This window comes from Oncorhynchus keta, unplaced genomic scaffold (genome assembly GCF_023373465.1).
Source record: "Oncorhynchus keta strain PuntledgeMale-10-30-2019 unplaced genomic scaffold, Oket_V2 Un_scaffold_3531_pilon_pilon, whole genome shotgun sequence".
NCBI lineage: Eukaryota > Metazoa > Chordata > Actinopteri > Salmoniformes > Salmonidae > Oncorhynchus > Oncorhynchus keta.
Genome location: NW_026290920.1, coordinates 1,003,884 through 1,010,437, shown reverse-complemented (window position 1 = coordinate 1,010,437; position 6,554 = coordinate 1,003,884). Strand labels below are relative to the sequence as shown.

The following is a 6,554-nucleotide window of genomic DNA, read 5'->3' as shown; positions in this document are numbered from 1 at the left end:
TAAACAAAAGCACTCAATGCATTCCCTCAGCACCAGGACCATATTCATTCTTGAAGTGTTTTGTTCACTTTGAATACATGACTCTATAGCCACCGTGGTTATTTGTTTTGACCTGCTGGTCATCTAGGAACAGTTGAACACATCTGGCACAAGTACTCTTAAAATCTCCACCTGGTACATCCAGAGGACTGGCCACCCCCTCAGAGCCTGTTCCTGCCTTTCCAGGAGTTTTTCCTAGCCACTGTGCTTATGCATTGCTTGCTCCAAGGGGATTTAGGCTGGGTATCTGTAAAGCACTGTGACAACTGCTATTGTTAAAAGGGGTTTATAAAATGTGTTTGTTTGATAGACTGTGGATGCCATTATAATAGTAGACTACCAGTGTTTACATTTGTATCACTTGAGAGGGCCACTTAAAGTGCCTGCATTATTCCTATATGATAGGGACAGGTGTAGTCTGACAATTTTTTGGACATAAACAACTACAATCCCCACCATTCCACTATGCGCTCGTCAGGGCCCACTCCGGCGGGCAGCAGGTAGTTCCTGTAGTTGAGCAGCTTGCCCTCCTTGCAACAGTCCCTCACCCAGATGTGAGACACACACGGCACGCCACTGGCCACACACAGCAGGTACTTCCTGGTTCGGCTATGCTGGTCGGTGATCAGCAGGCTCTGATAGGCCGCCTTGCACTGCGGCAGGAGGGAATCACAAGAGAGGACACTTCATGATGGGCAATATTAGAAATTGAATATGTAGAAGGAAATCTAAACATTGCATTCTTTTTTAGTGGAGCAATTGAGGGAAGAATGCTGAAATGGAACTTGAACCAGGGACCCTTTGTTTACAGAGCAAGTGCACTACCTCCTGTGACATATACAGTTGAAGTCAGAAGTTTACATACACCTTAGCCAAATACATTTAACTCAGTTTTTTCACAATTCCTGACATTTAATCCTAGTAAAAATTCCCTGTTTTAGGTCAGTTAGGATCACCACTTCATTTTAAGAATGTGAAATGTCAGAATAATAGTAGAGTGATTTATTTTATCACTTTCCCAGGAGGTCAGAAGTTTACATACACTCAATTAGTATTTGGTAGCATTGCCTTTAAATTGTTTAACTTGGGTCGAACGTTTCAGGTAGCCTTCCACAAGCTTCCCACAATAAGTTGGGGGAATTTTGGCCCATTCCTCCTGACAGAGCTGGTGTAACTGAGTCAGGAGCTCCTTGCTCCCACGCGCTTTTTCAGTTCTGCCCACAAATTTTCTATGGGATTGAGGTCAGGGCTTTGTGATGGCCACTCCAATACCTTGACTTTGTTGTCCTTAAGCCATTTTGTCACAACTTTGGAAGTATGGACAATGACCCCAAGCATTTGGAAGACCCATTTGAGACCAAGCTTTAACTTCCAGACTGATGTCTTGAGATGTTGCTTCAATATATCCACATAATTTTCCTGCCTCATGATGCCATCTATTTTGTGAAGTGCATCAGTCCCTCCTGCAGCAAAGCACCCCCAACATGATGCTGCCACCCTCGCGCTTCACGGTTGGGATGGTGTTATTTGGCTTGCAAGCCTCCCCTCTTTTCCTCCGAACATAATGATGGTCATTATGGCCAAACAGTTCTATTTTTGTTTCATCAGACCAGAGGACATTTCTTCAAAAAGTATGATCTTGTCCCCATATGCAGTTGCAAACCGTAGTCTGTCTTTTTTATGGCAGTTTTGGAGCAGTGGCTTCTTCCTTGCTGAGCGGCTTTTCAGGTCCTGTCAATATAGGACTCGTTTTATTGTGGATATACTTTTGTACCTGTTTCCTCCAGCATCTTCACAAGGTCCTTTGCTGTTGTTCTGGGATTGATTTGCACTTTTCATCTCAAGAAGACAGAACACGTCTCCTTCTTGAGCAGTATGACTGCTGCGTTGTCCCATGGTGTTTGTTCAGATGAAAGTGGTACCTTCAGGCGTTTGGAAATTGCTCCCAAGGATGAACCAGATTTGTGGAGGTCTACAATTTTTCTTCAAATCAAATTTTATTTGTCACATACACATGGTTAGCAGATGTTAATGCGAGTGTAGCGAAATGCTTGTGCTTCTAGTTCCGACAATGCAGTGATAACCAACAAGTAATCTAACTAACAATTCCAAAACTACTGTCTTATACACAGTGTAAGGATAAGGAATATGTACATAAGGATATATGAATGAGTGATGGTACAGAGCAGCATACAGTAGATGGTATCGAGTACAGTATATACATATGAGATGAGTATGTAGACAAAGTAAACAAAGTGGCAAAGTTAAAGTGGCTAGTGATACATGTATTACATAAGGATGCAGTAGATGATATAGAGTACAGTATATACGTATGCATATGAGATGAATAATGTAGGGTAAGTAACATTATATAAGGTAGCATTGTTTAAAGTGGCTAGTGATATATTTACATAATTTCCCATCAATTCCCATTATTAAAGTGGCTGGAGTTGGGTCAGTGTCAGTGTCAGTGTGTTGGCAGCAGCCACTCAATGTTAGTGGTGGCTGTTTAACAGTCTGATGGCCTTGAGATAGAAGCTGTTTTTCAGTCTCTCGGTCCCAGCTTTGATGCACCTGTACTGACCTCGCCTTCTGGATGATAGCGGGGTGAACAGGCGGTGGCTCGGGTGGTTGATGTCCTTGATGATCTTTATGGCCTTCCTGTAACATCGGGTGGTGTAGGTGTCCTGGAGGGCAGATAGTTTGCCCCGGTGATGCGTTGTGCAGACCTCACTACCCTCTGGAGAGCCTTACGGTTGAGGGCGGAGCAGTTGCCGTACCAGGCGGTGATACAGCCCGCCAGGATGCTCTCGATTGTGCACCTGTAGAAGTTTGTGAGTGCTTTTGGTGACAAGCCAAATTTCTTCAGCCTCCTGAGGTTGAAGAGGCGCTGCTGCGCCTTCTTCACGACGCTGTCAGTGTGAGTGGACCAATTCAGTTTGTCTGTGATGTGTATGCCGAGGAACTTAAAACTTGCTACCCTCTCCACTACTGTTCCATCGATGTGGATAGGGGTGTTCCCTCTGCTGTTTCCTGAAGTCCACAATCATCTCCTTAGTTTTGTTGACGTTGAGTGTGAGGTTATTTTCCTGACACCACACTCCGAGGGCCCTCACCTCCTCCCCTGTAGGCCGTCTCGTCGTTGTTGGTAATCAAGCCTACCACTGTTGTGTCGTCCGCAAACTTGATGATTGAGTCGGAGGCGTGCGTGGCCACGCAGTCGTGGGTGAACAGGGAGTACAGGAGAGGGCTCAGAACGCACCCTTGTGGGGCCCCCGTGTTGAGGATCAGCGGGGAGGATATGTTGTTGCCTACCCTCACCACCTGGGGGCAGCCCGTCAGGAAGTCCAGTACCCAGTTGCACAGGGCGGGGGTCGAGACCCAGGGTCTCGAGCTTGATGACGAGCTTGGAGGGTACTATGGTGTTGAATGCCGAGCTGTAGTCGATGAACAGCATTCTCACATAGGTATTCCTCCTGTCCAGGTGGGTTAGGGCAGTGTGCAGTGTGGTTGAGATTGCATCGTCTGTGGACCTATTTGGGCGGTAAGCAAATTGGAGTGGGTCTAGGTGTCAGGTAGGGTGGAGGTGATATGGTCCTTGACTAGTCTCTCAAAGCACTTCATGATGACGGAAGTGAGTGCTACGGGCGGTAGTCGTTTAGCTCAGTTACCTTAGCTTTCTTGGGAACAATGGTGGCCCTCTTGAAGCATGTGGGAACAGCAGACTGGTATAGGGATTGATTGAATATGTCCGTAAACACACCGGCCAGCTGGTCTGCGCATGCTCTGAGGGCGCGGCTGGGGATGCCGTCTGGGCCTGCAGCCTTGCGAGGGTTAACACGTTTAAATGTCTTACTCACCTCGGCTGCAGTGAAGGAGAGACCGCATGTTTTCGTTGCAGGCCGTGTCAGTGGCACTGTATTGTCCTCAAAGCGGGCAAAAAGTTATTTAGTCTGCCTGGGAGCAAGACATCCTGGTCCGTGACTGGGCTGGGTTTCTTCTTGTAGTCCGTGATTGACTGTAGAACCTGCCACATGCCTCTTGTGTCTGAGCCGTTGAATTGAGATTCTACTTTGTCTCTGTACTGACGCTTAGCTTGTTTAATAGCCTTGCGGGGGGAATAGCTACACTGTTTGTATTCGGTCATGTTACCAGACACCTTGCCCTGATTAAAAGCAGTGGTTCGCGCTTTCAGTTTCACGTGAATGCTGCCATCAATCCACGGTTTCTGGTTAGGGAGTGTTTTTATCGTTGCTATGGGAACGACATCTTCGACGCACGTTCTAATGAACTCGCACACGAATCAGCGTATTCGTCAATATTTTTATCTGACGCAATACGAAACATGTCCCAGTCCACGTGATGGAAGCAGTCTTGGAGTGTGGAGTCAGCTTGTTCGGACCAGCGTTGGACAGACCTCAGCGTGGGAGCCTCTTGTTTAAGTTTGTCTGTCGGCAGGGATCAACAAAATGGAGTCGTGGTCAGCTTTTCCGAAAGGGGGCTGGGGCAGGGCCTTATATGCGTCGCGGAAGTTCTTCTGAGGTCTTGGGTGATTTCTTTTGATTTTCCCATGATGTCAAGCAAAGAGGTACTGAGTTTAAAGGTAGGCCTTGAAATACATCCACAGGTACACCTCCAATTGACTCAAATTATGTCAATTAGCCTATCAGAAGCTTCTAAAGCCATGACATAATTTTCTGGAATTTTCCAAGCTGTTTAAATCCACAGTAAACTTAGTGTAGGTTAACTTCTGACCCACTGAAATTGTGATACAGTGAATTATAAGTGAAATAATCTGTCTAAACAATTGTTGGAAACATTACTTGTGTCATGCACAAAGTAGATGTCCTAACCGACTTGCCAAAACTATAGTTTGTTCACAAGAAATTTGTGGAGTGGTTGAAAAACAAGTTTGACTCCAACCTAAGTGTAGGCTTCATCATAAACTTCCAACTTCAACTGTAGGTGCAGAAGATGTAGTGTGCCTACATGCAGTAATGCCTCCCTACTGTCGCTTCCCTCTCCATATTCCATGAGAACTGACATTGCTGTAGAAGTGTGCTCATAGAAATAGAATTGCAGTGAAATGAGAGGCTTTGTCCCTTCTAGTAATTCTCTCTCTATGGGTGTTCCATGTCACCTGTTCCTCATTGAAGTCGTTGAGGATGAAGCCTGCTCCGGCCTCCAGCTGGGTCTCAGTGTAACGTTTGTGATAGGGGGCCGTCTGCACATACTCTATTGGAGGGAAAGGACAACATAAAACATGTTAACATACACAGAGAGATCTTTAGCTGTCATTTAGATAAACAAAAAAGGATGTCGGTGTGTCTTAAATTAATTAAATACATTTCATTGAAGCTGCACAGACCACTGTGGAAGACCTTTGCCTAAAACTAACCAGATTCCTGGGCAGAATTTTTACTTGATCCACACACTCAGTAATTATTTTCTTGCAAGTTTCCCAGTGACATCCATTATTAACACCAAAGTCTCAAAGTTAGGATTCCGCCGATTTATGAATATCTGTCAAACTTTAATATTGGAATGAACATCAAATTAGAGACCCCATAATAATTCAAATATACAGTGCATTGCGAAAGTATTCGGCCCCCTTGAACTTTGCGACCTTTTGCCACATTTCAGGCTTCAAACATAAAGATATAAAACTGTATTTTTTTGTGAAGAATCAACAACAAGTGGGACACAATCATGAAGTGGAACGACATTTATTGGATATTTCAAACTTTTTAACAAATCAAAAACGGAAAAATTGTCCGTGCAAAATTATTCAGCCCCCTTAAGTTAATACTTTGTAGCGCCACCTTTTCTGCGATTACAGCTGTAAGTCGCTTGGGGTATGTCTCTATCAGTTTTGCACATCGAGAGACTGAAATTTTTTCCCATTCCTCCTTGCAAAACAGCTCGAGCTCAGTGAGGTTGGATGGAGAGCATTTGTGAACAGCAGTTTTCAGTTCTTTCCACAGATTCTCGATTGGATTCAGGTCTGGACTTTGACTTGGCCGTTCTAACACCTGGATATGTTTATTTTTGAACCATTCCATTGTAGATTTTGCTTTATGTTTTGGATCATTGTCTTGTTGGAAGACAAATCTCCGTCCCAGTCTCAGGCCTTTTGCAGACTCCATCAGGTTCTTCCAGAATGGTCCTGTATTTGGCTCCATCCATCTTCCCATCAATTTTAACCATCTTCCCTGTCCCTGCTGAAGAAAAGCAGGCCCAAACCATGATGCTGCCACCACCATGTTTGACAGTGGGGATGGTGTGTTCAGGTGATGAGCTGTGTTGCTTTACACCAAACATAACGTTTTGCATTGTTACCAAAAAGTTCAATTTTGGTTTCATCTGACCAGAGCACCTTCTTCCACATGTTTGGTGTGTCTCCCAGGTGGCTTGTGGCAAACTTTAAACAACACTTTTTATGGATATCTTTAAGAAATGGCTTTCTTCTTGCCACTCTTCCATAAAGGCCAGATTTGTGCAATATAAGACTGATT

General features: G+C 44.8%; 1 pseudogene; it reads right to left on the bottom strand.

Annotated features, from left to right (window-relative positions):
* Positions 1-224: 224 nt before the first annotated feature.
* Positions 225-6,554, bottom strand: part of LOC127928710 (TP53-binding protein 1-like) — a 37,411-nt pseudogene continuing 31,081 nt past the window's right edge.